This window comes from Lygodium microphyllum, chromosome 26 (assembly GCF_053477565.2).
Source record: "Lygodium microphyllum isolate KBCC chromosome 26, Lygodium_microphyllum_v1.1.10, whole genome shotgun sequence".
In the NCBI taxonomy this organism is placed as follows: domain Eukaryota; kingdom Viridiplantae; phylum Streptophyta; class Polypodiopsida; order Schizaeales; family Lygodiaceae; genus Lygodium; species Lygodium microphyllum.
This window is the reverse complement of record NC_141160.1, coordinates 66,555,268-66,565,483: the sequence shown is the minus strand read 5'-3', so window position 1 is coordinate 66,565,483 and position 10,216 is coordinate 66,555,268.

The window sequence follows — 10,216 nt, the reverse complement described above, 5'->3', positions numbered from 1 at the left end:
TTGTCCGGTGAGATGTTTTAAGATTTACTTGTCTAGTGTTTGTAATAATGACAACATCAAAAGAAAGCAATAGTGTCAATCTATGAAGATGCAAAAATCTTGGTACTTTTACCTTTCATACTCCATCTGTGTGTTCGTTGGATATGATAGGATTTTTATCAATCTTTTACACTTCTTTTTTGTGTCACTTTATATCAATAATATTACCAAGTACCCAATGAGATCACACCAAAAATCAAGAGCACTAGCAAGATCTAACATTTTCATGATTTCAATAATGCTATCAAAGTATTCGTGACCACACAAATTGTCCTCATTGCGGTGCATCACACTATAAACATGCTAATGGTGATGCTAACATCGATAATTTAAAAAGTTTCGAGGTAATTCTCTTCCAACAACAAATTTGGAGAAAATTTATAGCATAGAAAATATAACAAGTATGATGGGAAGTCTCAAATCTTTGTTCACTGTGTGACACTTCAAGACATACTAAATATGAGCATCCATTCCCCAAGGTAAGAATGTTGTCCATGTGTGCCTTGCCTCGACCTTACACATCAATTTGACCCACATTAGCATGTCTATTTTATAAGACTAAATGTTCTACCCAATAATAAGGAATGTTTATCATTAATTGTGTTTCAAAACATGTAAATATTTGTGAATAAATCATTTAAAAACATGTATGCGGCACCCTTCAACCACTTTGATAACGTTATTGTTGCATGATTGTTAAAGAAAAGGCAAGAACTCGCACCTTTTCCTACCATATCCTTACATACATCATTACTATGGTGGATTGATGACATGTTTTGGTCCTATGGAGCAATACCATAATTATGTACATCACATTCCATATAAAGGCTCTACAACAACTTTCTCAAGGTTAATGGGTGCACAATTCTTCCAAACATCCTTAGATGGACAATCCAAAGGGTCTAGAATTGACACTATCTTTTGGCATAGCATTCTGTGAGCACCTATGTGTGTGGACTTCATCCAACATAAGTAAATATATGATTATAGCATGCTTGAAGTCTTCCTCTAGAGGGTTGTCACATCTTTTGTACTTGTGCTCATGAGTTGGTCGTTTAAATGAATATGAAAATTTGTACCTCTAGATCGCACATTTAGAATGACTCGTTTTTATTACGATGATGATCATCACCACTAGATTAGTACATGACATGGGAGTCCTTTGAACAACGAATGAAACAAATGTAAAGAGAGAAGCCTATTGGGAAGAAATTCAAATAAACTATTTTGTACCAAACTTCAAAGCTCTACATTTGTTGGAACCTACATAGAAAATTGGTAGATTATCTTTAGAAACTCCTTATACATAAAAAAAGAAACATTTTTCTTTAAATGAACATATTCAAAGGTAAACACCAAATTTATGCTACTAAGTAAATACAATCAACCATGCACTCTATAGATTGACCTCATATATCTTACTTCTAATGTAATAAGTTTAGTATCGAATCACATCCAAGTAGTTTTAAGCACTAACTAGATATGAAGCATTTGTCATGGAAAATAGACTTTGCTTGTCATTTTGTGAGTCTTTTGTAGGTTATAAGGATAAGAATGTGATAGAAATCTATATCGTGGGATGGTGCAATAGACATTATAGAAAATACTATAATAATAAGATAATTTCAATTTCTTTTATAAATTCTCGTTATCTATTTGTCACAAGATCATTGACTTATCGCACAAACAAGGCACACATGTGATACTGTCCCATTATGCCCAGCAAATAGATGGAATGATACTAATGTGTTTTATTCTATGGTGAGGAGATTATTATACAAATTAACTTAAAGTAAATCTATATGCTGAGCTAATGTATAAAAGTACATATTCACAAAATATTGTGTATTCATAAAATTATTAATTTATTTATGAATTGCAATTTTAAGCTTCTTTAGTGATAATTTTAACTAAATCAATTATCTTTAATATTATTAATTTATTGACTTACTTTAATCTCTTTAGTATAAATAATATTACAATATTAAATGTAAGATATGGTTTTATTAAAATAAGCTTTCTTTATAGAAAGTCTTGTTATTTTCTTAATGTGGTTTATTTTTAGAAAGCTTTCTTAGTTTTCTTAGTTTTAGATGTGATGGGGATGTCAAAACATCATAACTCAACACACACAATCTTTTATATCAACGACAACAAGCTATATGAAACCTCTTCATATCTAAAACTCTATAGTTTGATTGCTATTTGTAATTTCTTTGCAATTGGATGTATAATATAAATGTAGAGAGATACATTATCAATATTTCATAATAAAATATGGAAACCATGGCTTTTGTCATGGGGGAGGTTGGGCCCTGTTGTGTGTTTTTCTCTTATTATTTGGGAACTGCATCATTTTGTCTCTGTTTGAATAGTAAGGTGGATGGTATATAGGGTCATGAATAGCATAATGTTTAATGCATTGAAGCTCATTACAAGCCTCCTCATTTCAAGTTTACATTATGAGGCCCAAAGAGTCATGATTATCATAATATGTTTCAAGTGTTCATGTAACCTACCACGAGGCTCTTTGTTAATATTTCCACAATTTCCTTGTACAACTTACATTGACCTATTAAATTTAGTTTTTCTAGCAAGTTGTGAATATGAAGGTCAATTAACACCAACGATATGTGACATCATTAACTAATTTTAGGAGCAATTTCTATTTAGATGATTGTGTTATTTGATTCTTGCCATCCTATAGTCGTTTCAATAGTAAATTTTTCTACAATGTCTAAATATGTGGCCTCACACATTTACATTATAGCCACATACTTGTACATTTTTGGAGCCCCTTTACACTAGATTAATATTTTGAAGTGATAAAAGGGTACAATCCATTAAGAATATGGAAATGTTTAGGAAGACATGCTAGAAGCTAAGAAAACAAGAAACCAAGCTTTGTCACACACTTTGAAGATGAATGTACATGTTATGTTATTTAGAAGGTTGTAATGCAACATGATAAGACCTTTCACATAAGTAGCATTTTGAGGGATCATGGAGAGGCAAAATTCTATCCCATGACTTGTAGCAATGGTTTGTCAAGAGAGTGCGAATGAAACCATGTATTTAGGGATCAATAGTTACATGTAAGTACTAAGTTTCATGAGCCACATTGTTGTTATTGTGTAAGAACAAGCATTGCTTTAAGTCTATAAAGGTTGAAGTATACAACACTTCATTATCATAGTGTTTTTAGATTAAACTTACTAGTAAAGCTACATGTAAATTACTTTGCATAACATGGGGGCATATGGTTGAATTTGCATAATGAAAATAATAATTGACTTAGTTTCATTTCAAATTGAGGTTATTACATCCTTCCACCAAATAGAATTGAGCTAAGTAATGTTGGTTATAATCATTTATATACCTTATTGAATGCAAATTGGCTTGGAACATGATACTTCAATAAAATGCTAATGTTGGACCAGAATGGTTTTAGAAATGGGTCTTTAAGGATATTTCTACACTAGATATTAACCATTCCGATTTGAATATTCTAAGTGTTCTGCATTCAACCTTCATAAAAGTAATGTGATTATATCTTGCTGCAAGTCATAAATAGTTGCATATTAGGTAGATTATTAGATGTAGTACATATAACACTGGAAGTATCATTCACTCACAAATAGTGTAAAAGACTACTACAAAATCACATCATGAAAATGCCTAACTTAGTATGATCATATGGTACCACGTCAAGTTTTTAAGCCAATGAAAAATATTAGGGGGTTTTCTTGTGGAGGATTAAAATAAACATTGCAACTATTAAAGCTACAAGGCTTCTTTAATTACTTCATTAGTAAGTCTTCCACTATTGTTTTCGGGAAAGGTTTGTACATGGAATTGAAGATAAAGAGAAACCCATTTAAGCATGTGCATCAAATAGCACAAAACAACAACAAGACAATCCTACAGAACCATTGATGTGGTAGAAATTTTGTGTTGGGGGTAAAGGCACCTCTGCCTAGCCACCCGTGTATTACTACACTGACAGTACAGCGGGAGGATGTCGTCGCAAACAGCAGCGTCAGCAAATGGCCCCTCTTACACATTGTTTAAAAAAAATGGCCTATAAAAATTCTATTAAGCTTGAAAAGCTTAATCACAAAAGTCACCAATTAATCATTTTATCATGGGTATTCATACTACCTAAATTCTTGAACCGGTTTGAAGCTTCCAGTTGCCTGCATTCACACTAGTTCATTCTAAACTGATTTTTACCCTCTTTGTAAGCTACTGTTCACCTTGCGCTGTGACAGAATTCAATTTCAGCAAACAATTTGCAACAAGCAGTCTACACACATGAATTATCTTCTTGGAAGACGTCCATGGCATAAAATTCCTCATCCGCAAAGAAGAAATACTACAAAAAAGTCCACCAAAAAAAAAGCCTTGTAAACCCAACTTTGAGCTACACTCATCCCACTAACAAGATTTCGAGTGTGTGAGGTCTTTTGGAATTTTGCAGGATGTCTGATCAAACCATGGAAGATTTTATGGCTGAAGGTGACCTCCCCGAACCAACGATGAGCAAAAACTGGATTTGATTATGATGTAGCTTCAAGAGGAACGAAGAGCACGTCAAACTTTGCAAGCTCAATTGGCCAATCTGCAACGATCTACCGCCAACCAAGATGGACTGTAATCTGAAGATCTTATATGACGTACTATCGATGCAACACTTGAAGCGCAATCTATTCGGAAAGAAACAAAGATAAGTAAAAGAAATTTCAAATTTCGTACTTTCAATGGGTCACACGATGAAAAGATTGTACTTGCTTTTATCAGTTAATTTTATGATTATTTTCATGAAGAACAATATGCTGAGAAAGACAAAATATAGTGTGCCACTAATCATCTAGTGGACAGAGCATCTCTATGGTGGACCGTTGTCCGCAAGAGCATTGATTGTCCTACTACTTGGCAGACTTTCCAAAATAAATTTTTGCAGAATTTCCTTCCACCCCAATTCCACGAAAAAGCAATCAAACAATGGGATCTTCTGCAACAGAGGGATCGTGAGCCTATTTCACAATATACCGAGCGTTTTTGGAATGATTTATTGCAGCTTTGAATGCTCGAAGATGTACCTGAGGCAACCCTTAAACACAAGTTTATGTCTGGCTTACTTGGACATTTTTTTGCGGAGGTCAACATGTTCAAGCCAACGACTCTCGAAGATGCAATTTCCTTAGCCCCTGACATTGAAGACAAAATTCGAGAACGAGAAAAGCCACCACAAGAATTTCAAACTAATGGTAACTTTGGTTCAAAACAATTCGATTTAAATTTTCGAAGATTTAACCAAAACTGTTTCCTTCCATCTTCATTCTGTAAATCTTGGACACGGCCACCTGCTTTACCATCAAATACAAATCCAAACCCTAAGCCATCTTTCCAGCAAAATCCCAACATTCCTAAACTTCTCGCTATTACCAATAATGTATCTAAAGCCAAACCCATTGTCTATTACAAATGTCATCAACCTGGACATCTAGCGGCGAATTGTCAATCCAAAAAGCCAACTATACACATCAATTATTTGGGAGCATCTAAAGCCAAACCCATTGTCTATTACAAATATCATCAACCTGGACATCTAGCGGCGAATTGTCAATCCAAAAAGCCAACTGTACACATCAATTATTTGGGAGCAACAGAAGATGAAGAACATGAAGAAATACCAAATTTCACGGAAGATGATGATGATATCGGTACTACTTCAGATACTTTACCAGGTATGCCAAATCTCCATTGTTTATTAACAATGAAATGTCTTTTACATCGTAAAGAAAAAGACTGTTTTGCATGATGATGGAAGCGCACACGACTTTATTTTTGCAAAATTGGTTAAAGAATTGAATTTACATATTGTTTCATACACATTATCGCATCAAGGCTGCATTTCTAGGCACTAGATACAATGGAACACAATAAGTGCATGACTTAGAAATTAAACTTGGTGATTATGTTGAACGTAGAAATTTCTTAGTTGTGCCTTTGCAGTCTAGTGACATTATCTTAGGAATACCTTGGCGTCATCAGTACAATCCTGCTATAGATTATTCCACACATTCAATGAAGATTCATTCTAATGGGAAACAAATCACATTACATGGTATGCGCACTTTTGATAAATTTCCATTGCTTAGTCATACACAGGCTAAACGTGCATTACCAAAAGGTAGCAAATCCTATTTAATATAAGTGAATGAAATTGAAGCTAAAGAAAATCAAATGCATCCTAAGCACGCACAATTTCTTTCACAATTTCAAGATTGTTTTGCTGCTGACTTACCACCTACCTTACCACCTATATGTCCCGAAGATCACAAAATAGACCTAGTTCTTGGATCACAACCACCATGTAAAGCACCATATAGACATAACCAAATTGAACAGAAAGAAATTCAAGCCGAAGTTGAAGAATTATTAACCCGAGGACTCGTTAGACCTAGTAGTTTCCCATTTGGTGCACCTGTCTTATTAGTAAAGAAAAAAAACAATACCTATCACATGTGTATCGATTATCGTGCCCTAAATAAAATCATTGTTAAGAATAGATATCCAATTTCTAGGATAGATTATCTTATGGACAAACTACAAGGATCTGCAATATTTAGCAAGATAGATCTTAAATCTAGATACCACAAGTAAGATTGGATATATCTGATATATTCAAAACTACATTTAGAACACAATTTGGACACTATGAATTTCTTGTTATGCCTTTTGGTTTAACTAATGCACCAGCCACATTCAGTCGTATGATGAATCCCATATTTTTGAAGCATCAGCATTGTGTCATTGTTTTCTTTGATGACATATTGGTTTTCAGTAAGAATGAAAACGAGCATTATGAACATTTATATTTGGTTTTTACATTATTGAAAGAGAATCAATTATATGCTAATCCAGAAAAGAGTGAATTTTTTCAAACACAAATTGAATACCTAGGACATATTGTTTCATCTGAAGGTATTAAAGTTGACCCTAAAAAGACAGAAGCAATTTTGAAGTGGCCGATACCTAAAAATGTGCATGAATTACGTTCTTTCTTAGGTCTTGCTAGCTTTTACACCAAATTTGTGAGAATTTTTTCATTGCTTGCATTGCCTTTGACAAAATTATTAAAGAAATGCATTGTGTATCATTGGTCTGACAATCAACAAAAGTCCTTTAATTTACTGAAACATGCTTTAACTCATACTCCTGTATTGCAATTACCTGACTTCAATAGACCATTTTTCCTAGTAGTCACTGATGCTAGTGGATCTAGAATAGGAGCAGTCCTTATGCAAGATTCTCATCCCATAGCCTACTCTAGCTGCAAACTCAAACCTTCCAAACTTAAATATTCTACTTATGATAAGGAATTGCTAGCTATAGTACAAGCTTTACTCAATGGAAATACTATTTAATGGGATATAAATTCATGATCAAAGCTGGCCAACAAAGCATTGATTCATTGTCTTACACTGATGGATTTATGTTTTATGAAAAAAGATTATGTATAACTGTTCCATTTCGATCATTTGTTTTACATGAAATTCATTGTCCCCCATACCAAGGCCATAGAGGAATTATTTCTACTTTGCGTACACTGATTGAAGATTTTTATTGGCCACACATGGAATCTGATGTATCTAACTTTGTATCTGAATGATGAATTTGTCAAAGAGTTAAACGACACCATGGTAAACAATATGGTTTATTAATGCCTTTACCAATTCCAGAACGACCATGAAAACAAATCTCAATGGATTTTATCACTGGTTTCCCTAACACTAAAGCTAATCATGACATGATTTGGACTATTGTCGATAGGTTTAGCAAACAAGCATATTTCATTCCATGCAAGAAAATGTTAATTGCATCTCAAGCTGCTCAATTGTTCTTGAAAACTGTTTTCACTAATCATGGTTTGCCAAAAGTTATTATTTCTGATCGTGATTCTACATTCTGTAATAAATTTTGGATTACTTTGTTTGCTAATTTAGGAACAAAGATTGATTTTTCATCTGCATTTCATCCTAAAACAAATGGGCAAACAGAAGCTACTAACATTATCATTTTAAATCTTTTGCGTGCATACACAATTTCAAAACCACAAACATCGGATACATATTTGCATTTACTTCAGTTTGCATACAATAACACACCACATACAGCAATGTAGAAAGCACCATTTGAAATTATTTATGGATATAGATTACCTACACCTGTTACATCATTGTCAAACAAAGTTCAAGCTGCTGATGATATTGCTAATATGCATGCTACTATTTTTTATGAAGTTAAACATATGATTGCCAAAGCCCAGCAATCATACACAAAACAAGCCGACAAGAAAAGAAAAGCTATGAGTTTCAAAGTTGATGATTATGTTTGGTTACGTATTGAAAAGCGAAGATTACAAAGTATTGACAAATATCATGTTGTAAAGTTAGCTCCTAGATTTTATGGACCTTTCAAGATCATTCACAAAATCAATGACAATGCATTTAAACTAGAATTACCACAACACTGGAAAATCCACAACACTTTTCATATCAGTTTATTACAACCTTTTAGAGGCCAATTACATGTACATCATGTTTATGAAAACCCTCCTTTGCTAGAAGAAGAAACTGAAATCCTTGAGCCTGAAACTATTCTAGATACTGACTTTATGACCACTAGAACTGGTTATAGATACTCTAGATATCTGGTTAAGTTTAAAAATCATCCTGTTGAAGAGGCCCAATGGATCCACGCTCGAGACCTTGGTGCTTACCCCTAACTATTAGCTCCACATTGAGCTAATAGCAATTGAGGACAATTGTTATCCCACCCCAAGGGTATGATGCTAGGAGGCATATTCCACAGTGGATTCCGTGAGGTTTTGCAATGGGTTCCATAAAATTATATTTGTTGCCAGGGCTCATATACAAGGTGGATTCCTTGTGCGAAAAGTCGATGGGGACGCCTATCCTTTTCGGGTGTCTTGTTAATTTAATGTGCAAGTGGATGATTCCATAGCGGGTGATTCCGCAAAATACATATTTAAATTAATATACGTTTATGAGTTTAGAGTGTGCACTCGTAATAAATTAAGGTTAAGATTGAGTTCTAACCAATTTATTTATTTTGTAGTTGAAGACTGCTAGGTATTCACTTTTGTCAATTTAATTTTATGATTTTCTAACAATTGCAAATGCTTCAGTTGATGTGTAGAGCAAGCAATGGTGGCATTGGGAAGCACTGGGTGATACCGTGTATTCAAGTTATTTAGAAGAAATTATCATTTTGATGGGCATGCATCTTAGGCGTGGCGCCAATATTTATTTTGATGCACTTATTTATTGAAGCACCTAATATTTATTTATTATTTTTATGTGCATGGCCGCACGATTTAAATATTTGTTATTGGACATTGTATTTGGGCACAACCCGACTCTTTGGGTGCCTAACTACTTTATTCTTTAGTTGCACAAAAGAAAATACAAAAACTAAAGAGTGCTAATTGTAAATTTGGGCTTTTTTTTTTTGCTTAGAGATGAATAATATATCAAATACATGCTTTGTGGAGCACTCACACAAGGCATGGGGGGAGATTGTACCCAATTAGTCTTTTGCTTCATGTCGTACAAGATTTATCTCTTGTTTTTTGTACAAAACTAGAGTTATTTTGTTCTTGGGAACCTTCCGGCGCTCACTACGCACGCATATAGCATCCGATCTGTGCACCAATTATGCCCATTGGAAAAGCCAATTTTGGCAAGTATTGGTGCAAAAATCACAAATAAAGCCACTAAGGATGCATGGCGAGCAGCCTGAGACTATGACTGATGACGAATGGGATAAGCTTGATGAGTTATGCAAGTCTACCCTCATCTTGTCTCTCACTGAACAGGTGTATTATAATGTGGTTGAGGAAGCAGAGAGTACTTGGCAGCTTTGGGATAAAATTAAGAACCTGTATGACAAGAAAAGTCTAGCAAGTCAAATGTATTGGCTGAAGCAGCTTATGGACTTACGCATGACGAAGAATATGACATGTCTGTTCATTTGAGCCAGTTCCATGCTATTCTCAAGAACTTGACTTCACAAGGTATTACCTTTAATGATGAGATTACTCCATTACTTTTGCTTGGGACTTTAAGTGATTCATGGGATGTATTCT